Below are 27,821 nucleotides of genomic sequence, written 5' to 3' on the forward strand. Positions count from 1 at the left end.
CTGCTGTCAGCTGTAATCACCACCAGATGTCTTTCTCCTGACTGCAGGCACATTTTCACATCAATTCATTTCCACAGTCTGTGTTTGTTGAGGGATTTGGATGCAGGACTTCCACCTCTTGGCTCTGTTGTTTGTCCATTTTTAGGCCTCACATTGAGTTTGTATGAAGGAAGCTCTCAGATTTGAGAGTCTAATGGCTCTGAGTTCTCAGACATCCATTCAGCTCCTGTCGTGTCGGACCTGTCTGCCCAGAGAGCAGATGGGATTGTATAACGGAGTGGTTTCCCTGCTGATTAAGATGCCTCGCTGCATGTGTTTGCCCTAAGGATTTCACATCTACAGCGATTTTCCTAACTGAACCTTTTAATGGCTTTTTCAGAAGTTTTTTGTGTCCGTAGAGCTGCTGCTGGAGCAAAGTGCATTTGTGTTCTGAGTTTGTGTTTCAGTGTTTCATGCAGAAGAGGTGTTATTTATTTCCAGAGAATCTACAGTAGAGATACTCAGAAATGTCTCAGAATGATGGAAATCTTATAAACAACAAAATTTGACTTTCTTTGATTATTTTACAAAAAAAAAAAAATGGAATCAACATGTACAACATTTTTCCAAGTGTCCACATGTGTTACTAATACTGGAAAATAAATGGTATGTATGTGCTGCAGATATTTTACTTTTATGTTCTTTATTTGTTTCTGTTCTTGTCCTCTCTGCTCTGTATAAACACAACCTGCAGTTCAGTTGAAAAGTCCCTGAATTTTAGTCACAGGACTCTTGGTCACAGCTAATGGCTTCTCGGTTGCACCAGGGAACGCATAATTCTTAGTTTTTTACCAAACCTGGCTTCTGGAACTCTTTAGTTTTTAAATGAGACCTGTAAAATAAAGTAATTTTGATGAAATATCACAATTTCAAGCTTAGATTTGGTTCATTTTCCCGACTGAACTTCACATCACACATGATTAGTTCATGGATTTTACAACAATTTAATGATTATTTATGTGTTTGACAGTCTCTGACTCTGATAATTAGTGTAATTTCTACATTTAAAAATAAAGAAAACAAGCATTTTAATCCAACCAGTGGGTTTTGGGGTTTCAAGATGTGCATTAATAATATATAATATTAGATTCAAAAAATATTATAATACCTGTTTTAAAATAAATGAAAACATGGAATCTATAAGTATGACATCCAATACTGGAAAAATCACACTTTATGTTGCATTTGTTTTTTCTTCAGTTTGATTTAAAAGAAAAACAAACATCTTCAATTTGTTATAATAATCTGTATAAACACTGCCTGCAGTTCAGCCAAAAAGTCCCTGAATTTTCATCATGTGACTGTTGGTCACAGGTGAGTCACTAATTGCTTCATGTTGTTTTTTTTTTGTTTGTTTGTTTTTTTTTTTTTGTTTTACAGAATCTGCTTTTTGCTAACAATTTATTGTAGAATAAAAAGATTTTAAGCTTGCTTAGGTCTTCTAACAGAACTTAACACTACAGATGAGTAGTTCAAAAGCCAGAAAGTTGAAAACCCAGTGATTCTTTTAGTTTTTTCAGCTTCTGCTTTTCATCAAGGTTAGCATACCTTTCCAACCAGTCGACAGGTTTTAGGAGAGTTAAAGTAAAAGAGCTAATGAAGCACTGAAAGAAGATTATTGTAGTTCTTGATAATCAGACGAAAATAAATAAACTGCAAGAAGCAGCTTTGTAAAACTTATAGTCTATATTTTCCTGTCGAGAAGTCATGAGCTGACACTCACTGCATCATTTCCAAACTGCCTCGTCAGTGAATTACCATCTGCTGCAGCTGTTTGTCAAGTTTTAATGGTGCCATCTTTAACTCAGCAAAAAACTGAAGGTCTGACGGCTCTATAAGCTCCATACGAAGGACTCTACCACTGTACAGCCACAGGGGGGTTCAGCTCAGTCTGGCAGGCAGCACTTTCTAACATCGCTGCAAGCTAAAGAGATCTGCAGAGGTTAGCAGCTGCTTCAGCAGGAGATGATCAAGCACACTGAGGAAGGTTTTTATTTTTTCTGCACAAACTCCGTCAAACGGTCAGCTCACAGAAAACGACTGCTGACATGAAAGTAGAGAAAAAAAGATGTTCTGGAGGAAAATTTTTGTGTTTTCTGTGTGTTGAAACTCATATTTGCTGCAGCAACAATGAGCTCTGAATACTTTGATGTTCATGAAACATGCAGATTTCACTGCAGAAAGTTCGCTGCAGTTATTTTCTTATTTCTAGGAGCAAATAGATGTCAACTGATTTTTTAACTATAAAATCTGAGCGCAACTCTAAAAATGTGACAGAAAGTGAAAGAAACACAGCAGATCTGACAGATTTTCACTAAACGTACAAGTTAAAGAGCCCATATTTAGTATTTTACGGTTTTTCTGTTTCCTTCAGTATGTTATTTAGCTGCTTTTTGTGGATGTGAAGGACAGAAATTGAGGAAAGGTGCTGCAGGAATGTACTTTATAAGAAAATGTGTTTTGTGATTATTAAATCATGTTAAAAGTAGTAGTGGTTAGTCTAGTAGATCCTTCCCAAAAAATTACATTATAAATCTGTAAATATGCAGAATGTGAACATATAAACCAAGTTTATTTGCTGTAGTTGACTGCACTCTGTCATTTTTGAGGATAGCTAGACACATTTTAAGTGGGCTGACCTTTACTAACTTGTTTGTTGTACCCTCCAAAACCAAAGCTACAAGAAAGAATTATCCTTTAAAGAAATAGTTAAAAAACAAAGATAAAGCAAATGTGCATTAGGCTTGTTTCCTATCTGTTAATAAAAAATAGGCTGTGTGGTGTCGTCACAAGGTGGCGCTATAAGCTACATTAGCTGTAATAAACAGAGTAGAAGAAGCTAGAAATAGAGCCATTTATTTTGGCAAGTAATAAAAAACTTAACGAATAAAAAGAAACAAACAAACTTCTACCTTAACGCTGTCATTGTTTATTGTTCTGTTTGTATTGTTTGTCTGCTCTCCATCTGCTGTCCTGTCTTCACTGCTTTTCTCTGCTTTAGGGATGCAACTATTGAATATCTTATGCTCATTTTAATCAATTGCTTTGGTATGCTTTGCCTAAAGATATTCAGTTTTTCCTGTCATAGAGCAGCAGATAAACCAGTATATATTCACACTTTAGAAGCTGAGGACTTTTTTCTTTAAAGAAAATTCCTCAAAACAATTAACCGATTACCAAAATGGACTATTTTAACAGTTGAAAACCAATTAAATAAAGGACTGATCATTGCAGTTCTGCTCTTCATGTGAAAATAATGTAGTTATTCTATTAACTAACTGAAATATTGAAGTAAATCTGTTTGACACAGCAGTTGAGAGTAATGCTGCTGACGTCTCATTCTGCAGTTTACTAGCAGGCAAACAGGCAGCAGAGTGTTTTCAGTTTGGTAATTTGATCATGAGATTGTGAGGGAATCGCTTCCAGATGCAAACTCGCTTGCCGTCGAACTGTAGTGTAAATAAAAATTGAGCTGCCAGAGATACGAGCCAAAGAACAACAGGTGCTTTAACACCTGCAGCAGCAGGTTGGAGGCCAACAGAGTGGAACTGAGCTTTTGAAACAGCAGCAAAGTGAGTTTGAGCATGAATGAAGAAAATACTTTGGGTTATTTTGGTGCTCTGCTGCAGTGGAAATCAATATCCAGAGCTTTATGAATAATCTGCAAAGACACAAACATATTAACCCAAATGAATTAATGCAGGCAACGTGAAATAACATCATGTCTGCTGATGTTTGCAGCCTTCAGGTCTGACAGCAGCCAATCAGTGGAAGTAATTAGGCACAACAAGTGACCTCAGGGACAATCAAAATCTTCGCTGCAGCAGGAAAACACAAAGAAAAGATGGAAATAAAAGAGTTTGTGTCAGTGATATCGGCACGTCTTTCTAAGTGCTGCATTAAGCGCTCTATCAAAGCTCTGTGGGCAAATGTATTTGTTCTCTCCGCCCCATTATTGCTGGATAAAGCAATCGTTTCTAGTTGCTTTATTCGTCAATAGATAAATATGTTTTAAATCCAAAGTTAAGACATCAGTATTAAGCTTTTGTGCCACTTGTTTGCATAACTACCCATACAGACATGGATAAAAAAAAGGGCTTATTATTCATATTGTTCTTGTGCAAATGTGTATATCAGGGAACATTGTTGTCGAATAGCTGCTTTGAGGGCTGCTTGGCATCGAAACGGAGAGTGGTCAGAGCGGCTGAATACATGTTTGATTCTTATTTCAGGTTCAATGATGCAGAATGTCGTTGTTGTGGGACAAAAGGAACAACTAGTCTGTGTGACCGAATGTCATTTTCAAATGTAGCATGAACACGCATTCGGCTGAGCAGTTTGGTCGTTGCACGAGTTTTGTCTTTTGGTATTAAGGTTCCTCTGTGGTGCTGTTTGAAATCTCTTTTCCTGAATGCAGCTACGTGATTTATCCTGACTCAGAGCAGTTCTTACTGTCTTCGATCCAGAAGTATCCACGCTCACTTGTGTTAATCTGATTATTAATGCACCAATGAGTCATCTGGATTTTAAAAAAATAGCCAAATTATTAATATCTTATATATTAATCTATGAAAGTATCAAGAACTTGGATGTTAACCAACCAAAGTATCAATAACCAGAATAGAAATGTGCTAAAGTATGAATAACTTAGATGTATTCAATCAAAGTGTCAATTACCTGAATATTAACCGACCAAAGTATCAAAAACCTGACTATTAGGCAGCCAATCTGTAAATAACCTCTATATTATGGTGCTAAAGTATCGAGAACTTAAATATAAAGCAACCAGCGTATCAAGAACCTGGACATTAACAAACCAAAATATCAATAAACTTAAAATAAAGCAAGTGCAGTATCAAGAACTTGAAAATAAATAAGTATCAGTAGCTTAAATATAGCTTAAAAAAGGAACAATAACTTGAATATTAATCAACCAAAATATCAATAATCTGGATATTATCAAACCAGAAATATTAACCCACTAAAGTCTCAACAACGAGGATAATAACTAACCAAAGTGTCAATAGCCAGAATATTAATATGCTAAAGTGTCAATAACTTGCATGGAACTAATCAAAGTGTCAATAACTTGGATGGAACTAATCAAAGTGTCAATAACTTGGGTATCAATGCAGTTAAGTGTCAATGACAAGGATATTGAGGCATCAAAGACCAAAGAACAAAAACTTTGATATCCACGAGCTGAAGTTTCAATAACCGGGATATTAAAACACTAAACTATCAATAACAGGGATGTTGGTGCTCCAAAGTATCAGTAACCTGGAGATTAACTAACCACAAGTCAGTAAATTATCCTCATTATTCAGTCTAACGTTATGTCCATGTTGATCAATAGCAACTGATGAGTTTTGCTGATGTTGTTTCCAGTCAACCAAGCGTGTCATTTTTTGCCCTGAGCTGAGATCATGTTTGGAGAAAAGACATTTTGATCAGAGATGTTTCCTGGAATCAAACCACAGATACTCTGCCAGAGTCACTGTGAATCTAAAAGTCTGTTCTGATCCAACACCTGACACTGACAGGAAACCGACAGCGGAGATTTGTTGAAGCGCAGAAGACTGATGCCTTTTTAATAAATGTAAATCTGAGCAGAGCCCACTGAGTGTTTTCGTGCATCTGAAGGACTCGCTGACCTTTTCAGCAGCAGATTGTTTCTCTGTTCGGTGTCACGGCTTGAGTCTGTGAATGTAAATGTCTGAATATCTTTGTGTCTGGTATATTGGTGAGCTGCTGCTGTATTTTTTTAGACATACAGTGAATTGACAATTCCAGGTGGAACATCCACACCATGCATGATTCATCTTATTTCATTCTTCCCAGATTTTTTGTCACTTAACAGTTGATTGTAGGTGAGTCGCCAGTGGCTTCTTAGTAGTGCAGAGGAGTGCAGAGTTTTGGGTTTTTTACAGAATCTTGTTATTGCAAACGTATTTTTGGCAATTTTTTCAAATAAGACATGCAAAATAAAGTGATTCTAATGGAATATCACATTGTCAAGCTTAGATGTGGTTATGTTTCACAAACAAATGACGCATCACACATGAGTAGTTTAAGGACCATCTGAAAGTTAAGAATCTGATCATTTTCTCTCTTTTTTTGTTTACAGTTTCTGGCTCCGATAAATGATGTAATTTTGCTATTTTATTTATATTTTGATGACAAAATGGCTTTTAAACCCACTGGTGGTGGGTTTTGGAGTTGAGAGGGTTAAAAGGTGTGTTTTGTTTTTTTTTTAATGCGAAAATTACTTTTTTATCAGACTGAGACACTGTAAAATCACAAAAAATGTCACCTTTTCAACCTTCCGATGGCCTGTGAATGTATCATGTGCGACATACTCTCCTGTCAGGCAAAAAAAAAAAAAGCCAAAATTAAGCTTAAAATTGTAATTGTGTGTCAGAATTTGGTTCATTCTCAACTACAACTCAACCAAACTTGATGCAGCACAAATGGAGCACAGTAAAGGTCCATCAGTTTTAACCCTCTGAAGCTGGAAACCCAATAACAGGTCTGAAAGCCATGTTATATTTCTTAAACAATCACTAAATTATACCTATTATCAGAGCCAGAAACTGTAAAAACCAACAAAATCAATGGATTGTCAACTTTCTGATGGTTTTTGAACTAGTTATGTGTCATGCGCCTCTGCCGTAATTGAAATCCCTTTATTCTACATGTCTCATTAAAACATTTAGCAACAATAAACTGTTTGGAATAACCACATTTGGTTAAAAAAAATAAAAAATTCCGCACCTTCAAGAGCAATGGCGACGCTATCAATGAGTCAGCTGCCATGACAGTCATGTGATAAAAGAAATCTGCTACTTTTAGGATCAACTTCAGGCTGTTTAAACCAAAGAGACAGGATGAAAACTACTAAAAAATGTAAATAATTAATGATCTATTGTACATAGAGACACCATTTGTTTCCAGCATTGGCAACACCTGTGGGCACTTGTTGTACATGTCAAGTTTTGTGAAACAAGTACTTAAAGTAAATCTTTTTTATTTTTCTTTTATGATTTGTGTCATTTTAACTGCGTCACTGAGCACAAAAGACATTTCTGAGTTCTCTGTCCTTCTTCAGGGTTGTTCTGTTTCCATAGAGATGCATAATTTTATATTGGCAGAGAAAAACGAGCCCACAGTGCAGAATAAAACGTGACAGGAACATAAATAAAACATACAGAGAAGCTGTTGGGTGTTAAGAGGGTTAAAAATCCACCAGCTGAGCAGCAAACAGCTGCCAAAATATGCCTGGAAACGGTTTTGTGGGTTTCATCAGCTGAGCTCATTCACATCTCTGAATGTTTGTGCATGAAGAAGAGAAGCTTCTGGCATCCGGAGCTCAATAACTTTTCTCAGTGACGTGAAACATTCAGCCGCTCGATTATGATGCGATTAGTTAATTGGGTGAAGATGTGGAAAGTGAATTATGCGTGTATCTCCTGCTCCACCACTAATGGATGGAAAATACCTCCATCTCCGACCTCATCCTCCCGACACCCTGTGACCAGAAAACGGCTCATAATTTCCAACTTGTGCATTCTAAAGTGAATAGATTTAGCATCTCAGATTTATATCATCTTTCCATTTGGCTTTCTCTGGCTGTCTTGCTTGTAATTTACTGTGAGCTTGTTATTGTTACAGTAACAAAAACAGCCAAGCGGCTCCTGTATTTCTGTGTTTTATCTTTCTGACCCTGCGGAAGCCCCTCAGCTGAAAAACGTGACTCCATAAAACGCTGTGCAGCCTTTCAGCAGAACATCTTTCTGTCTGTCTGAATATACATCGGAAAAGGGGCCCTTCACGTGCTTTTCTGACTTGTGTGTTGCTGCACGGTGGCTTGAATTTCATATTACCTTGAACAGAAAAGTCAACAGTTTTTCCAGAAAACACTGAGCGTGATTATCTGGCACCTCAATTACTGTTTCCACAAAAACCGAGCAGCTCTGTGAGTCGCACGCAGTCGGTCTGCAGCATACCCACACTGTAAAAACGCCATAACAAATCCCTTTAACAGAGACACAGAGGGCCCAGCCAAAGAATGTGCAGCTCGCCACTCTGCGACTCAACGGGAAGTGTTTGGCTTTTCCACAGGAATCTGCACAAAATGGTTTTCCCAGGAGTGGTGGCATGCAATCAGGTGCATGTGTTGTCTTGGAAAGCAACGTCTGCAGTCAGAAAGGACCCAGAGATCAATAAAAGCAGCATCAGGGAGGCGTCAGACCTCCATCAGTCATCCTCAACCAGAAACCGCTGAGCATGTTCCTGTGTACTGTAAAAACATAGCTACATAAAAAAGAAAAATATAAAATTGTGGCAGCAAAGGAGCCAAAAACATATGTTATAGACAGTAGAATAATGTAATCATTTAAAAAAAAATGTAAAAAAATGTGGAAATGATGGTAAATACATGTAAAATCATGACATTTTTGGCAAATTTAAACAAAGGGAAGCGGTGTAATTTTACAGTCACACATTGATAAAGAATATATTGATTGATTTTGGATGTAGACATTATTTAAGTCTCGCTTTGTTGCAGTCAACATGAAAATTGATGCTCTTTTCCAACTTATCAATTAGTTCCATCCCAGTGAGAAATGTGATGAAAAACTCCTAATATTCTTGCACACTGCAAAAAAAAGCAACAATCAATTCCTTTTTTTAAAAAAAGTGAAAATGTGTGGGAAGAGCCAGAAAATAACAGTAAAAACTGTGGAAATAACAGCAAATATCTGTAAATAATGATATTTTTAGGTGATTTAAATATAGTAAAACTATGTAAAGTTACAGACTTAAAACTTTATTTACAGTTTTGGCCTGTTTTTCATGATGAATTAATACTTTCTTCAAGTAATTGTGCTGAAAACTCTGTATGTCCTTATACACTGTAAAAATAAATATCATGAAAAACTGTGCCAGAAAGAGTACATTAAAAATTATGGAATACTGTAATGTTCAAAAACTGTAAAAATGAAGAAAACAGTGGCAAATATCTGTCAAATAATGATATTTGAAACATATTTAGATACAGTTAAGCAGTGTGATTTTACAGCCACTCATTGTAGTGGAACTAATTACTACTGATGTGGATGTTTGTACAATTAACATGTAAATTACTACATTTCTGTAAAAAAAAAAAAAAAAAAGGAAAGTGTAAACAAAATCTCACTCCTTAAAATATGTCAATTTTCTTTTTAATAACAGCAAGTACATGTAAAATTACCGTTTTTTTTGCTCATTTAAATATTTTTGTGGAATTTTTCTATTTAACGAGGCTCAAGGTGAGAAACAAAAGCTTCAATCAGAGTGGATCTGTCGTTAAGTCATTAATTATCTTGCAGCAACAGGGCTTCTCCCCTCGGTGCGATACAGAGTACAGAAGTTCTACAAAAATGTGACTGATGTCAAACTGCTGCTGTTGCTGGGCAGGTTACACTTAAGATGTTGTTTGTTCTGACACCTTTGCACACTTCCTGGTATCAAGTTTGAGTTTGAGGTTTACATTTCTGGTGAAGTTCCTGTCGATGTGAAACTGCGACATCAGAGATCATGATGACCTTATCTTCACCCGACAGAAGCACAAGCTACACCTAGAAGTAAGACCTCTGAGTTCAAAAGTTAACTGGAGTAAAGGTTAAACTGAAAGGTTATTCTAAGGTTAACTGGAACAGAGGTTATACTGAGGACACAGAGCAAATTTCCCATTGCAATATAGAAAAAATAATGTCATTTAAAAGAACATTTAAATATTTTAAAAAAATATAGATTTAGATTATTTTTTTTACAGTTTTTACAGTCAACATGTTAATGAATACTTTTTTATTGATCTCATGAATATATAATTGGCAATTTCACAAAATGGGCAAACCTCTAAAATAACAGTTAGTCAATATGAATATACATATTTTAAAATAATAGAATATTAACATAAATACATAAATAGTAAGTTTCATTTTCCACAATGGTAAGAAAATTGTGTAAATTTATGGTGAAACATTGGAAAAGTACAAATCACTGTTGTAAAAACACAGATTTTTGATGTGAACATTAATGATTGATTGGCCTAGATTTGTTATTTTATTTGTTTGTTAGTTTTTACTGTTACAATATAAATGTATATTTGTTTTTGTAATTTTACTAGATATTATCTTTAATTTAACAAAACAATAAAAATCGTCAAAATAGGTCGACAATGTTTTACAATTTTTCAAGTACTTCTGTCAGTTAAAACTGTAGAATTTTACAGTCAAATGTTGTAAATGAAGCATTTACTATTTGTAAAATTATAGATTTTCAATGTGAAGCTTCTTTTTTACGTTGATTATTTAGATTGTAAAATCAAGATTTTAACAGATATTATCTGTAATTTACCAAAACAAATCTGTAAAATAAAACTAAATAGTTCAAAACAACTACAGCTAAAAACATCTTTTTTTAATTTTTAAAATAATGAATCCATATTAGCAGCGTTAATAGGTGATATCTTCTGCTAATAAAAACTCCTCCACCTTTAGACTGGATACGTTTAGACCTTTAATACATCCACCGCTGACAATCCTCCTTCCTCTTTGTTTTGTCGTCTATTCTTCTCTGTCAGATGATGTTTATTGTTGTTACTTTTGTTCGGCTGGATTCATCTTCATGAACCGCAGGCTCCTCTTGTCGTACTACGACGTAACAATGTAAATCTGCAGCCTCATATTATAGCTGCTTTACAACGCTATTGTGCAACTTTCTTTGTGTTTTCTGCACTGAATGGTAATAAAGGAACGTACGCTGAACAAGGACCCACACATTGTAATGAAACCATGAGAGAACTCTGCCTCTTTGTGAGGTTTGTAGTTGTGTTTCTCCCAGTGCAGCTGAATATAAAGACGTATAAATATTTGTGTTGACATAGGACACAATGTGCTGATGTAATGAATAGTGAACACAAGTGTCTGATTTTTCCGTGTAGTTTTTGTTTTTCATTTGGAACAAATAGTGTTAATTTGTCATTGGTGGAGACATTAGATGTCACTTTTCCTTCTGCCAGCTGCTCGGTTTTTGTTTTCTTGTGTCTTGTTTGTGTAAAAAAAATTGATTCAACATCTTTATTTTTCTTGTGCACTGACACCTTCAGTTCAGCTAAAATCTTTCATCCTGTTTCTCTCATTTGCACAGTTTGTAAGAAGTACATCAACCTGTCAGCAAAGCAGCATTTTTATTTTGAGACCCTTCTTCTACATCCTGCTTGTTATCTGCAGTACGTCGGTTTGATTTATTTCCTAATTTCTTATTTTCTTTACTGTATTTCCGGCCATTTGCTGCCGTTATGTTCCAACATCCCCCTGAGGGCTGTAAAAACCTCTTCCTCTGTGGTTTTGCAACATAAACAGTTGCAGATAAGATGCTATTTATTGTCTTTTTTTAAAGATCTGGATCCAAGTACTATAGTATTACATTTAAAGATAGAATGAAAATTTGATTATTTTTTATTAATAGAAAATAATTCATAGAAAATTAATAAATCACTTGAAACATCAGTAGAAAGTTGAGACATAAATTCAGTTTTTAATGCAAAACGAACACATACACTGACTGGAATGTGCTTTTTGGTCATTTTAAAAAAGTAAGACATATAGAATAAAGTGATTTTGATGAAAGTCCACGTTGCAAATGATTAGTTCAAGGCCTGTTGGGAAAACTGAAGATTATGTCTGTTTTTACAGCTTCTGGCTCTGATAAATAATGTAATTTAGTACATTTTTTAAAAAAGATAACATGCCTTTGGGGGTCAAACAGTTAATAATCTGCGTTCTTATGGACTCAACTCAGTAAATAATTAACCTATAAAGTGCAAATTCAACATGTGTGCTGATACGACGTGACAGTTGGAGATGTGAAAAGTGAGTCATTAGCATGTAGCTACAGTCACCAGAAGCAAAGTTAATGCTGACAGAGGTTAGTAAGTTCCTGTAATCAACCCTAAAGTGTGTAGATAAGCACAAATTTCAGTGCGACACTTATTTAAATGTTGCACACTGTGCTCGCTGCCACAGAAATTATGCAATTTAATGCAGCATTATGTCTCTATTTCATCAGTGCAGAGTTGGTCAGGACAGTAAAAGCTAGTTGGCAGCTAGGACCCCATGTAGATACTTAGTTCAAAAGCAGAGGTTTATGTTTTACACAAACTAAACCAACAATCATACATACAGATGCTGCTTCTGTGAAAATATAACTGTGGACTTGAGTTTTGACAGTATGGTCAGATCTTTGAAGTATCTTGTTTTTGTGTTTGTGCATGTAAAAAATTTATCCCTTATTGGTCAGTAATAGAGGTGATAATCGAGCTGTTGTTTCTCCGATTTCATGATCAGTTTAACTGAGTCGGTAAAAGGATCTACTACTCGTATGTAAAATTATCATCATGCCATTTGCCCGATGCAGGTCAAAGTGGAGGATAAATTTAATATTTACTATTGCTCTCATCTCCCATTGCTGGAAATAAGGTGGACGAACCAAAATGTCAACATTAAATCCACAATAAGCCAAAATGGCCTCATTTTCCATCCATTATCTATACACCGCTTAATCCTCACTAGGGTCGCGGGGGGGGCTGGAGCCTATCCCAGCTGACTCAGGCGAAGGCAGGGGACACCCTAGACAGGTCGCCAGTCTGTCGCAAGGCTACATACAAAGACAAACAAGCACTCTCACATTCACACCTACGGGCAATTTAGAATAATCAATTAACCTCAGCATATTTTTGGACTGTGGGAGGAAGCCGGAGTACCCGGAGAAAACCCACGCATGCACAGGGAGAACATGCAAACTCCATGCAGAAAGATCCCGGGAAAGCCGGGACGCGAACCAGGGACCTTCTTGCTGCAAGGCGAAAGTGCTAACCACTACGCCACTGTGCAGCCCGGGCCTCATTTTCAACAGTCAAATTTATTCAAAATTGCATTTTTCACGTTAACCAGATTGTGAACGGCATCAACACAATCAAAGATTAGAGAACCGGATGTGAAACCAGCTGAGGCGACGCTGAGGGACAAAAAGCAGAACTATTTCCAGACATGTTGCTTTAAAATGTAAGAAGAAGATTTCTTCACACACATGTTGCAGTTTCTAAAGATTCAAGCTGATGGATGATCTCTGGTGTTACTTTATGATGTTGAGATGCTGCCAGTGTTTCCATCAGATAGCTGCTGAGCATCATTAAGGCCTCGTCACTTCTCGTCCTCCTGTGTGTTTTTACGATATTTGGAGAAAATGTTCCCCGTGAGGTCGTTTTTCATGTCATGCAGAAGCAGTTTATCACATTTCCAATGATGGAACTCTCCGTCTGCCACTTTAGCGTCTTTCCAGTCTGGTGAAATTTATGCTGCATCCACGACAAAGTTATGAGACATTTAATCATCAGATTTCTGCAGAACATTTTAACGCATTGTCTTAATATTAGAGGTGGATTTAAAGCTAAAAATGACAGCATGGGAGTGATCTGCTGCTCTGATAACCGTCTTTTTCTTTATCCTCTTTTTTTTCTTTTTTAACCACTGGCTTCTTGCGCAATTGTGGCCTTGCTGGAGGCTTCAAACTCTTCTGGGAAACGCTGCTGTGTTTTCAGCCTTGTGGATGTTTCCTCACATTTTCACAGTGAAGTGCTCAGGCCTCCGAGGTGTTTCATTTTTTATTTTATTTGTATTTTGGTTTTCTTTCAGTCCTGATTTGCTCACAAGCTGCACACAAAACCTCATAATGCCAGGGAGGTGATATGCAGATGTGCTGAATTTAAATGCCTTGCTTTTTTCTTTGTATCATCAATCTGTCTGTCAGAGATGCAAACTGTAAACAGGTTTCTTAACTGATGTTCAGCCACATTAACAATCAATAACTGATTAATCGCTAAATGTCCCATCTGCTGATAAAAGCACTTTAAACCACTGAATGTTCACCACAAAATTAGCTCAGTTACATTAGGAATTTAATTATAAATATCATTCAGTGGGCTACTGAATCTTACATTAAAAGCAAGAAATGACTCAGAGTGTCTCAACTGAATATAATGTTTTGGTAGATCTGAAATTAAGCGCTTTTAGATCTTTCTTATTCTTCTCTTTTCAAACCCAGAAATGCAGAAAATCGTGTTTTGCTTGGACAGCGACTAGAAAAGGAACCAAGAGAGTTTCCTAACAGAAGGAAATCCAATAAGTTAGTCACACAAACCTGAAGAACAAAGTGTATCCAAACCAAAAGTTACAAAAACAGCAAAATAAGCAGGAGCTATGACAGAGTTTTCCTTAAAACTCATTAAATTATTCTTTTTTTTCCTGCCAAAACCCTGGATTGTATTCAAAACATGTTTCATGATCTTTGATGTTTGTGCAGCAGCTACATAACAGTGGAGGTCAGGTTGAGGTTCACGGGTCCAGTTTCTTTATTTTCGAAGAAGTGTTTTGTATCCAAAGAGCTTCTCTAACCAGCAGTTGTAGTTGTTTCTTGCTGAAAGACATTTGGACATACAGATGGAAGAATCTCTTCAAAGTTAGAAACTATCCATCCAGGATTTTATGTTGAAACAAGCTGTAAAAACGCAACAAAAATGTTTTGTATTCTTACATAAAGTCAGTACAGTTCGTTAGTTGTTAAAAGCTCCACTGTGTTTGTCACATTTTTCCTCACTATGGGCTCATTTTTCAGTAATAAAGTCCCTCATCTCTATGGAAACAGAACAACCATGAAGAAGTAGAGAGAACTCAGAAATGTCTTCTGTCTGGTATGAAACAGTTAGAATGATGGAAATCGTGGCAAAAGATCAACGAAAGTTGAAATTCTTCAAATATATATTTTACAGAAATTGTTAAAAAAAAAAAAAAAATAAAATAAATAAAGCTGGAATAATAATACTGGAAAAATAAATAGTGACTACATATTATAGATATTTTACTACTTACATTTTTTTATTTGTTTCAGTATTTGTCTTCTGTCTGACTTTTCGAACACAGCCTGCAGTTCAGTCGACAAGTGCCTTTATTTATTTAGCTGAGTCCGTCATAGCTTCCCAGTTGCATAGAATTTTATTTGAGTTCATTGTTTACTCAATCTGGTCGAAGCAAACAGTTTATTTTGTGGCATTTTCTAGATGAGACATGTAGAATACAGTTTCATACATGTCTCTTCTCTGTTTTGTGGAAACACAGCCTGCAGTGTAGCCGAAAAGTCCTTGAATTTTAATTGTGTGGCTGTTGGTTACAACTTAGTTATGGTTTCAGAGTTGCACCTACAAGTACAGAATTTTACAGAATTTTTTTTCAAGAAACTGGTTACTGCAGATGAATTATTGCTTGCCAATTTGTAAGCGAGACATGTAGAATAAAGGGATTTTGATGAAACAACATGATTTTAAGCTTAGAATTGGTTGTTTTCTGACCTCTATTTTTGAAAACAAAGCGCCTGGTTTTGGGGTTAAGAGGGTTTCTATGAAAATATTTCTTATTGCTGCTTTAAAGGTCAATTTAAAAGAATTTCTATTGCAAGACTGACAGCTTCTGCTACAAGAAAAAGTGGATGTTAAGACAGATGCATCTTAGAAGTTGTTTTAACTTTGTAATTCTTTGAAAAGACACAAAATTGATGACATCCAACTGCAGTGAAGAAAATAAGCAAAAACAAAGGAGCAGAAGATTGAAAATAAAGATTGTCTGTTGATTGAAAACCCGTCTTTTCCACGCATATCTGTGTTTGATTAATAATTCAGCTGCAGCTCGTTTTAATGCCCTCATCCTTCGTTATCACCTAAATTTAGCAGCAGTGAGATGGATGCTGCTGTCAGACCATCGACCGTCCACTCCTGCACGCCTGATTAATGGGGTCCTCTGCTATTTTGAGGCCACTGGGGGTTTGCCTGAATGAATTTGCAGCGCAGCATTCGGCTCTGTTGGTGTCTTCCGCTGTCAGATCAAAGTCTGCAGCGTTTTTATCTCCATGGTGATCCGCCAACCCGCTCGTGCAGAGAAGAGCAAGTCGCTCTCTTTTTTTTTTTTAAGTGGTGAATATTGATTGAGTTGACCATGTATTAAATCTTGGGTCATAGGTAACATTAGTTTTGAAGAATTCTAAAAGATTGGTGGGTCACGCCCATTTTTGTGTTGTTTTCTTTGCACCAGTCTGTGAATCAATATGTGCAGGCTAATTGATATGCACATGTGATCTTTAATGGTACAACCCTGCTTTGATAGAAGAATGCAAACCAGTTATATGATGGAACAAATTTGTTATAAAAATAAATTCTGTTTATTATTTTATTTTACTTTTTTATACTCCATCCACCATAAAATTTTTCACCCGAAGAGGCAATTTTTTTTCCCTGTAATTGGCACCAAGTGGAGCTTCAGAAATGTAGAGTATGATGCCAGAAATGATTAAAACTATGTTTGATTATTGCATTTACGGCCAATATTTGAATGTGGGCAGGTATGATAGTGAAACCACTCCAATAGTGTCCCAACTGGAACATTAAATAATATTGTTACTGAGCTAAAAGAACAGTTGTTTTTCAATTCACAGTGCTTCAAATAATTTTATAATTTCACCATTTAAAAAAAAAAAAAAAAAAAAAAGCTCCAACATTTGAGCTTTGGGGTCAGTTTGTCTCAGTTGAATCTGTTTCATTTAAACTCTTCCGACCCTGTAGTTTCTTGTTTTTGTGCTGCTAAATGAACTGAACTTCTCTTGCACAGTCGGTTTATTTAACTGTGGGTTTGACCTTTGAGTCAGTGGCTGTGGACTCTGCAGGGGATCGCGGGGGCTCCGGTGGTCGAGCAGAACTCCATCTGGACCCGTGACGCCTTTATTCAGGTGTCCAGAACCTGCAGGGGACGGTCCAGGACGCCTCTTCATGGCTGTCTCTGGCTACCACAGTAAAAGCTCAGTGACCTCGCTAAGTTTTCATCTGGGAGCCTCATTATCTCCTCACCTGGATCCATTAATACTTGTTTGCCTGGAAGGACATTTGGAGGCAGAAGTGGGTCGGAGGTCCGAGTATCGACCCGCCGCTGGCTGGAGGAGTTAGACGAATAGATTGATCGATGGCTGAAAAGTTGAAAACTGTACCAGAAAGTCACTGTAGACATTTTCCACTGTGGGAAAGGATCAATAAGTTTGCAAATGACACAGATCAGTGGCTGACAGTGATTACTTTGGACAATATTCCCTCTTTTAACAGAGATAATAGAAACTGTGTGAGAGAAGAACTCAGATTAAAGCAGCGACGATGAATCGCTGTGTCAGTTACCAGCTTCACTCAGTTGGAAGCAGATCTTCTTCAATTTGAAGCTGGATAGTGACAGAAAGACATAATTTGTCAATGAGAAGCAGACACTGTAAAAAAAAAAAAAAAGAAAAAAACTTTAAACTAAATTATTATCATATTTTATAAGATTATTATATTATATTCCAGTAGCTGGGGTGCAAAAAATACAGAAAAAATGGAAAATTACCATAAATATACAGTATTTTTCAAGTTTTCATTGAAAAACACTTTTAACCTTAGTTTATTTTAATAAATATTATTACATGAGATCAAGTTTAATGTTTAGTGAAGGATATTTAGATGTGTAAAAATATAAATAAAATATATTTAAAATATATATTATGATATATAATAGGTAGTATAAAGTATTTGTCATGTAATAATATTACAACTGTAACGATTAAGGCTAGAAAACGCATTTTAATAAAATTAATTAAAAGAAGCAGAAAAAAACATGTTAAATTACTGTCCATATACATTCTACCAAAATTTTTTGTAAAAATGTCTTTAATTTTGTCTATATATAACTAATTTATATAAATTTACAGAACTAATACTTCTGCATCTGTTCTGTCACTAATTTTGTACAATTCTATAAATATTTTACTGTACAAAATTTGAAATTAATCTACAACAAATAGATGTATTTTTTCTTTCAAAATATTAAATCTTTATTAAAGTAAATGGAATTTTAATCGTCATTCATAGATAATTTCTACTTATTTTTGTTAGACATGTAAATTCATTCACTTTTTGTAATTTTATTGATATTTTCAAATATAAACATAAAACATTTATATTGTAAAATTACATATTTCTTACAGTTTAGTGTATGGCCACAGTAGAAATCACAGAACAGACCAACCAGAGTCTCTTTTTGTTCTTTTTCCACTTCACATAATGAACATTAGAACTGCAGAGTGTGTAGAAGCAAAACTTGCAAGTGAAACTTTTTTCCCCCCATTTGTTAAGAAACTTGTATATAATTTGTAGTTAAACCCAGTTTTGTTCATTTTAAATACCTCACAAATTATGACATGACATAAAAAGTCTCTGAGCTGCTCTGCGGTTCTTCTTCTTCTCTGGTTCCTGGACTTACAGTAAATATAGAGACGAACACTTTGCGACTCAGTGGAGCTTCATAAACAGCTGGAGGCTGCACAGTCAGAGTCTGGCTCATTTATGAAGTCAGTTCCTCCCCTTTACTTTCCATTACGAGTTCTCCTGCTGCTCAGCTGATGGACTTTTAATTTGCGGAGCCTCTTTACGTGGCTCGACATGAGAGAACAGACACATTAAACTACAGTCAGGCGGCTTTACAAGTTCGCACACTTGTGGTTTCATGCCGCCGTATTTCTGTTTCCCTTCACACGTGCATTTTAAAGGGCTCTTATATTTTTATTTTACATCCATGGAGGCTTTTTGCTGAATTTTCGTTGCGGTCTCTTAGATGTGCTCAATCTGAGGACAATGGTAAATTAGCTGCACACTGTGGGTGGTCTTATCTCCTCTGAGCTGAGTGCCTTTGCATTTTGCTTTTGCAATAGAACATGATTTCACAGCACAGAGGACACACAGGCTCCTCTTGTTTTCCTCTTGTGTTCCTGTTTTAGGAGTTGAGCTGTGATACCTGTCCAGCTGTGAGGCTCTGCACGATGATGCTCACTGTCTATCTGCTCTCTGCACTAATTACAATTATTCATTCATAGTTTTAAAAAAAAAGGTACAAAACAGCTAAATGGAGTGCATGGTGCTCCACTGCTGCAGCATGTTCCCCTGCCAAAATGCAACAGTTGCACTGTCAGCTTTGTAATTTCTGGAGCTCCTTGGATGTTATGTGTCATTTTTAAACAACTGCTGTTTAAAAGCAACACAGATGCTCCCAAATCTTGTAGTCAAATGCACAACTTTAATTATACTGCAAACTAAACTGAAAACAGTCACAAAATCCTTACAAACCTTCAAGAGCTTCTGGGGATTTTATACAGACGTAAATGAATCCAGCAGAATGTGCAGCACTCGAGCATTAAGGGTTTTCATGTTTGATGAGGGAGCGGAGGAAGAAAAAGCACAAAAAGACACTGACAGGTACATTTACCAGCAGTGTAAAGCAGGAACATGATATCTGCATAATGTGGTCTCATTTAAACATCAACAGCAGCACAACCTGGAAACTGTAATATTCACTGCTGGTGCAGCCTCATCATGCTAATGTCGTAGAAGAAGTGCATCTTACAGGCTCGTATAAAATAGAAAAACCTGAAGCATGATGGGTAATTTTGGCCTTTTATTAAGCAATAGGTGCAAACTTCTTCCATCGAGGATCAAAGTGTCAAAAATGTGATCAAAAACCTGAGTCCATTTCCAACCATTGCTAGGTTGCATTTGGAATTTGTGCATTCTTATTCTTTAAAATCCTGGCAGATATTGAAATCAGGTTGCATCATGAGCAGAAAAGTGTCAGATATCCTTCATTCTCATCTCAGACGTGCTCATGCTACAGGATATGAAGAAATCCGTGCTAGTGCAGCATCTGTACTAGTAACTTCAGCTGAACATTACAGCTAGTCGTCTAACTTCAGCTTTAAAACTGCACAACGTCATGCTGCCATCTTGTTCGAATAAACTTTATTGGCCTTTTACATCACTGCTGAAGACTCACCTCACAAATAGAATTTGATACCATGACTTCATCTTTTACTGTGTTGGACTTTTTTTTAGATATGCTTTTTTATTCAGATTTGTCTTTCAGTCGTTGTGTATGTCTTATGGGTTACTGTTTATAATTGTGCAGCATGTTGCTTCAACTCATGTTGTTTGAAATGCGCTTTATAGGTGAATTTGACTTGACTTGACCTGTACAATGTGAAGAGAGAAGTGACAGGTTCTGGCTGTGCATAAAGTTGCAAAAAGATGCATAAAGGAGCAAAAGGTGTGTAAAGGTACATAAAGTTGCAATTATGGATTGCTATCTATAATTGTACCCCAATTTGTTTCAGCACCTGTTGTTTTAAATGTGCTTTATTGGTACATTTGACTTGACTTGACCTGTGCAAAGTGAGCAAAGACGTGGAAGGTTCTAATTGTGCAAAAGGGTGCATGAAGGTGCTAAAAGTTGCAAGACAATGCTGAAAAGTGCAAAAGGGTGCATAAAGGTGCAAAAAAATGCATAAAGTTGGATAGTGGTTGGATTATGGTGCTAAAAGGTGTAAAAAGGTGCATAACATTGCATAAAGTTGCAGAAAAGGTCCATAAAAGTGCAGCTTTATGGTGCAAAAGACTGCATGAAGGTGCAAAAAGGTTTCATATATGGTAAAAATTGCACAGTATCTGCAGCTTAGACAACAGTCTGAGTACTGCCAGAAACTGTGCTTCATAGTTTTAGTTCCAGGACTGAAAATAAGTCAGTGTACCTGTTTGTATCACAAATAGTCTGAAACCAAACCAAATGTTTCAGACTAAATTCTTGTATTGTTCCACCATTTATTTATTTATTTTTTTACAGAGATGTCCTCTTCCTCAATGTCTACGTATCCAGCTGTGAGACTGGAACATACTTGACTCATTTGTGAACTAGTTTTAGTGTTTTTGAGATATAATCTTTGAGGGCACAGTGCAGCGTCTCTCTGTGTGTGTTTAAAGCATCCAGTGAGTCCACTCTGCTCTTCACCAATTAGTGCTGCAGCTGCTGGGCTCGGTGACTGTTTTCCCGCCGCTAAACTCAATGTGGAGTCATTTTTATAACCTCTACAAACTCTGCGATTTTCTCTCTGCTCTGCACATCAGCAGTAGAAAGATGTTTCACCATGCTGAATGTGTCTTCCAACAACCAGCACCTCTGTATCCTGTTTTTGAGTCATGCTACGTTTATTTTTATTGCTCTAGTTGTTTCATTTTCCTCTCAGTCTCTCTTGTCATCTCCTCTCTGTTCTGTCGAAACACTGCCTGCAGTTCAGCTGAAACTCTTGGAATTTTTCTCACACGACTGCTTTGTCTTTGGAGATTCTTCTCTGTAATTCAACAAAGCAGGGAAGATCTAAAAAGTATCATTCAGTTGTTTCACAATTTATAGATAAAACAGTATTTGCCAAAACAGTATTTTTTTTTAAAGTATGTATGCTACTCAGTGTTTGTTGACCATGCAATATTTTCCAAATATTTGAAACCTTTTATTGTTTTGAAGAAAATTTAGCTTTCTTTAACCCAAATGTAAATAGCTCGACAGTCACATTACAGAATATGTGAATTATTTAACAATTAATAGCATAAATGCAAGGCTTTAGATTGATTAGTCTCAAAATGAAGTTGTTCCAACTAGTTTTTACACAATATTTTAAAGGGAATCTCTGTTTATGTACAGCATTTCTATAATTCTGAAGACAAGGTTTTAGGTAAGAATAATATGAAAATCAAGTTGTTGCAGTGTCAAGGTGAAGAAAAATGTAGTTTTCAAGCCGATTTCATGAATTACCTCAACTTGAATTCAGTTTTAAATCAACTAGCACACATATTTGAGTTTTCATTACTCGCAATATTAAGTTCATGCAACATTAACCCATCAAAACAACTGAAAAAAGGTTTGTCTAAATCATTAGAGTTTTTATCTTGCAGCCTTGCCTATATGTAAGTGGTGGAAATAGATGCTGTGAGTTACTTCATAGAGTGCAGTTGGAGTGAATTTGTTTTGTTGTTCTTAATGGAGCCACAAGTTTGAAAATCCTCGAGACGTTTTGTTATATGATTCACGGCTCGACTCGGCTGCGGTTTTCCCAGCGCTGAGTGTTATCCAGATGCTGTCACACAGCACAGCTCCTCCTCAGTACTTCGCTGTTTCAGTACTTATACATCACCAAAATCCTTCCTCTTGCAGCCAACTTTCATTCGTCTAATCTCCCAAACACACTCTGCTCCTTCCCCCTCTTCTTCTTTTTCTTCTCCTCTTTCTTCAGTGCTGTTTGACATAATACGGAGTGCACCGCTAGCTCAGCCTCTCAGGTGCTTTATGGAAATGTGTTCTGTCTTCTTCATGTATTTTTCTGTCAGCACCGTTTCTTTTAACAGCTTATATCTTGTCAGGTGCACATACATGCCGCTGCTGTGTCCGTGCTGCAGGAGCGTAAAGACGAGGAATGTAATTGCAGTATTTAAGGAGGTGATAACAGTCTGAGACGTGTTCCTTCAGTTTCCCCCTGAAATGAGCCGAGCTGCTGGAATAAACTGTCAATGTGGGGAATGCTGCAAGGCATGTGATGGGAGGAATGCATGACCTCGCAGAGAAGGTCGGAGGTCACACAGTGGAGTTTATGGGCCGTAAAAGGAGGCAGACGGACTCCTGTGGTCGGTTATGTAAAGACCAGCAGTGATGACGAGTTAATGGATGATGTCTTAATCAAGTTTTTGGATCGGAGGGTTCATTCAGGCTCAAAACAATGATAAAAATGCAACAAACTCCTGCAAAAGCACTAACAAGACACACAGAGATCTGAAACACTGACAGTATTTTTATAACATCTTTTGTTGGGCTTCAGGTTTCACTTTGTATCCTCATAAAGTTCCAGAGGATAAAAGCAGAGCCCACATTAACTTCAACTACTGTGCTATTTAAGAACACCACCAAACAGCCAAAGCATGCTGGGATGCTCCTGACCAGGCTTGAACTCTAACCCCAGCTAACTCTGACCCTCAGAGCCAGTTCAAGGCTGCCAGCTAATTTTAACCAGGTTTTTGGTTGGTTTGATGGAAAATTAACTGATTTTCTAACAGAAATTTAACAACACTGGATGGTCGCAGCCAATGTTCCCTGTAATTTTTCCTGAGTCTGAGCAAACACACAAACTCCCTGAGCGTCCCTTGGACCACTGTGAGCAACATCAGACGTGTGCACTGTGGTCACACCAGCATCACATCCATTCAAGTTACATGGTACATTAAAAGAATCATATTACAGCATTTACATTTCTGTTAAAACACTTTGTCAACAGGAGCCAGTTGAAGGCTGCAGTGATTTTAGTGACACTACAATGTATAAGAGTGAAGTTATTGAATATTTGTCTCTCTTTACTGTTGCAGCGGTTTTGCAAATTGCAGACGGACCCTGTTCACTCCATAGACACCAATGTTATTCCTGTAGCTTGAAAGACAGCTACTTTTGATAAAAACTGGGCTTGTAGCACATTGTCTGCCTTGCAACAATGGGAAAGAGGCACCGTTTATGTTTTGACAACCTATATCTAATGAGTTACTGATGCTGGAAGTCCGAATCTGTGAATATCTTTCCAACTTTACTGAACTTGGGGTCACTACCACCTAAGGAGTGATATATTTAATTTTGAAAAAAGCATTTAGCCATACTTAAAGCTTTAAGTGCTTTATTAACACGGAACTAAAAATTTTGTATTGTTTTATTATCACAGGTTCTGTCTGAAAAGAGGTGGCATCATTTTAAACAGTGAAATCAAACTAATAAAATGTAATGACCAACCAGTGAGTAATACTGGATTCTGCAAAAACATAAACAACTTTTTTAAAAATCTAAATCTTATCTTAACACAGTTAATGTATTAACTTATTTTTGTGTGTATGCATCTATTTATTGATTTATTTAGTACTGTTAACATATCAGAGTTCTGAGTGAGTTTTTCGTAAGATAGGCAAAGGTCATTTATTGATTACATATAGGCTGTTAAATGTTCATTAAAAACTAAAAAGCATTTTAAGAAAACAACTTAGGCATTTATTGAGTCACTAAAATACTGTAGAGTACAGACCACATCAGCATGATTATAAGCATCCTCTGGTAAATTAACAACCAGATACTGATGTCTCTCACCATATGGACTTCAGGAGATGACTGGGGGATGATAAACTGTGACCTACTGGTTGGGTTCTCTCTGTTCTCATGTTTCTTACATGTTTGTCCCCTGACAGCCAGGTCCTAATGTTTTTTGAGCAACACACCATACTATGACGTTTTTACAATGATGGTTCTACTATGGAACCAGTTTGACATGTTCAGGTGTTCTTTGTGTGAAAACTCAGAGATTTCAGGGATCAGAAGGTGGTTTTCAACTTTCTTTGTTAACTTTCTGCTTCAACTTTAAATTAAATTTCCTGCACTAAGCCAGCCCTCTGGACTTCCAGTAAGCTGTGTTCCTATTGGCTGTCCAGGTGGCTGTGTTCCTATTGGCTGTCCAGGTGGCTGCTTGGTGTTATCAGGAACACCTGAGCAGCTCATTGTCTTCCTGCTTCATGTGGCTGCAGACAAACATTTCCTCTGTTTCTCTTCACCAGTGAACCGGGTTTGGTTCTGTTGCTGTAGTTTGTTCTTTAGGCGTTGGCTTGCAGCTTCCAGCAGTAAAATCATCTTTAATGTGTTTCTTGGTGTGTTTTAGGGCTTTGTACCGGTTAGTTGTCTTGGTAAATGTGGTTCTTTAGCCACAGTTAGCACAGGGTGCTAATGTGTGCAGTGATTAGTGGATTTGCTGCAGCTGAGTTGTGTCTTTATCTTGGCTGTAGTGAGTCTTTAGAGGTTTTTGGTCAGACACATTCTGTATTCTTGTTTGAGAACCAACGTTGGTTGTCCAGAAGGTAAGAGTTCCTGTCCTGATTCTCTGTTCTCAGAGGTTCTCTGGTAGGCTGCAGGAGACTTTAGTGTTTGGGTTGTGTTAGTTTGGTTTTTGTAGGGTTTCATTTGGATGACTATCTTGAGGCCCCTCCATGTGGTTTAGTGAGGTTTTCTGGAACAGTTCTACAAACCAACCTGCAGCAGAAGAGACTTTGAGAGTTTTTAGGAAGTTCTGGAGACCAGACTTTAGAGCAGAAGAAACATTTGTCAGCAGTTTGAGCAGGAGAAGGTGATCTTCAGAGTAGAAATGAGATGGAAACCTTCTTGACCCGTGTGGTGAGGTCCTGTACCAAGAGTTTGAGCAGGTTGTGAAGAGTCTGTAGTTCTTTGGTCTGAAAGCACAAGAAGAGTCGACTCATTAAAGGAGAAAACGGGAGATATTGTTGGTTCTTCTGTCGCTCTGCAGTTTCCAGTTTCCTTAGACTGAAAATCAAGTTTATATTTTAAATGATTTCCCATGTGACCCCAAGAAGACTTCAATAAACTCCCTCCATCCCCTGGACACAACATATTTTATTACGATGTTAAATCTTTTTTTTGTTTGTTTTTGAGCTTTAATCATAGTTTTAGCATAGTTTTTTCTCTTTGCTTGTTTAGTTTTGTCATCTGTCTGAAAGGTGCTAAACAAATAAAGTTGAATTGATAAACTGAATAATTGACTAACTCATGATTGTGACAACAGAACTATTTTCATTGTGATTTAAGGGTTTGTTTCATTTTTAAGGTTGGGGTTAAAATCTTGACAGAAAAAAAAGATTAAAGAAATAAACTACAGTAAAAATGTAATTAAATCAAAGGAAAAAAAAACATTTAATACAATAAAACTTTTAAAAAGAAAATTAAACATTAAATACAATTAAATTATATTAAACAGAAAAAATATTTAATTAGATAATTAAACGGAAGATACAAAATGTAATTATGAAGTTAAACAAAAATACTAAACATTAAAGATGAAATATTTTAGATAATTAAACATTTAAAAAATACAATTAAACAAGAATATTACACATTTAGAAAAATAGAAAACATTTAATTAGATTATTAAACCTTTAAAAATCAAAACATTTAATTAAAAAATTAAATGTTTAATTAGAAAATTAAATCTTAAAGACAATAAAACTTTAGGAATTAAACAGAAAATACAATGAAGCATTTAAAAAGAAAAACCTTAACAAAGATTTAATCGAAAAATTAAACACTGGGAAAGAAAAGGAAATTTTTCAAACAAGCCGATAAAACATTTGAAAAAAACAACAATTAAACATTAAAAAAGACAAAACATTTCGAAATCAGATCAGACATTAGAACAGAAGGTGAGAAAAGAGCAAAACTAAACATTTAAGAAGAATCAAACTAAAGATAAAACATTTGAAAGGGCACCAGTTAAACTTTAGAAGATCAAATTAAACAGAAGAAACAATAAAATGATCAAAAGAGCAAAAACAGATCAAGGCCTTAAAGTGTTTTCTAGTCTGAAATGAAAACATCAAGTTGTTTCTTCAAACATTTCCTCTTTCTATGTTCTTGGTTTGATTGTGGACAGATTTACTAAGACCTCGTTTAAGAAAACTGCTTTCAGGATAAAGTCTACTAGTAGTTGAAGGCATTGATCAAACTAATGTTACCTTCTGATCTCCACAAACTTTACTGTTCAGTGAAGAGAATCAAAGTTTGTTCAGGATTTCTAAAAAACCCACAGGTGAAGGTCTGAGAAGAACTCAGATCAATGGTCTAAATGTGAAATCAAGACTCATGGTCACAAGTTTTAAGGCTTCTGTTAACCAGAAAGTTCAAACTAACAGAGAAGTACTGAGAAACTTTTAAAACTTCAGTCCTCAGACTGTCTGAAGGTTCAAACTAACAGAGAACTACTCAAGAACTTTTAGGTTTTCAGTGCTCAGACTGTCTAAAGGTTCAAACTGACAGAGGACTACTGAGAAACTTTCAAAACTTCAGTCCTCAGACTGTCTGAAGGTTCAAACTAACAGAGAACTACTCAGGAACTTAGAAGATATCAGTCCTTGGACTGTCTGAAAGTTCAGTCTAACAGAGAACTACTGTGGGACTTAGAAAATTTCAGCCCTCAGACTGTGTGAAAGCTCAGGTCCTGAGGACTCGGGAGGTGTGGAGGCTTTGGAAAGTCTTGGAACTGAAGGTTCAACCCTCCAGAACAAAGGCTGAAGTCCAACCTCCTGAGAAAAACGGTCGAGTCGAGACTCGAGTTAAAAAAAAACTCGAAAACGAGAAAAAATAGATGATAAATGCGCAAAAAAAAGAAGAATTAGTATCTGAGCGAATAGCTCAGGGGGATAAGAAGAGAGACTGCAGAGTGGAAGGTCGCAGGTTCAAGACCCGCCAGCGGCCTTTTTCTTTCTTTGTCTTTGTCAAGATTTTGATAAAATTTAAGAAGGGTCTGGTCTTGAACCAGCGACCTGCAGCTCCACAGGCAAATCCTTAACTCACTGAGCTACAGATCAGATAAAAAGAAATAAATTCGTCGTCCCTTTGGCATCGTAGTTTCTGAAGTCACCACATGGGTGGAGCCAAGGCGGAGTCTGGGTGGAGTCAGGGCGGAGAGTAGGCGGGGAGGTGGGTGGTGGCCTCCCCCCTCTACTCCCCCACCTCCCCCCACCACCCACCACACCTTCCCCCGCCCGACGAGTTCTTCGAGTCTCCACGAGTTCCTCGAGTCTCCACGAGTTCTTCGAGTCTCCACGGGTTTTCCCGAGTTGCTGTAGTTTCCACCAGGTCGGAGGCAGAACAAGTTGTCATGAAGAGGTGTTGAAGTCGGCCAGGATGGACTGACTTTTTAGAGCAACTAGAAGGAAG

At 36.7% G+C, this 27,821-nt stretch overlaps 1 protein-coding gene across 5 annotated transcripts in view; it reads left to right on the plus strand.

The window, feature by feature from the left end:
- The window catches only part of LOC111569979 (potassium voltage-gated channel subfamily KQT member 5-like), a 178,200-nt gene that overhangs the window by 74,185 nt on the left and 76,194 nt on the right, over positions 1–27,821 (plus strand). The gene's annotated exons all lie outside the window — the stretch shown is intronic.

The sequence above is a fragment of the Amphiprion ocellaris genome, chromosome 4 (assembly GCF_022539595.1).
Source record: "Amphiprion ocellaris isolate individual 3 ecotype Okinawa chromosome 4, ASM2253959v1, whole genome shotgun sequence".
In the NCBI taxonomy this organism is placed as follows: Eukaryota; Metazoa; Chordata; class Actinopteri; family Pomacentridae; genus Amphiprion; species Amphiprion ocellaris.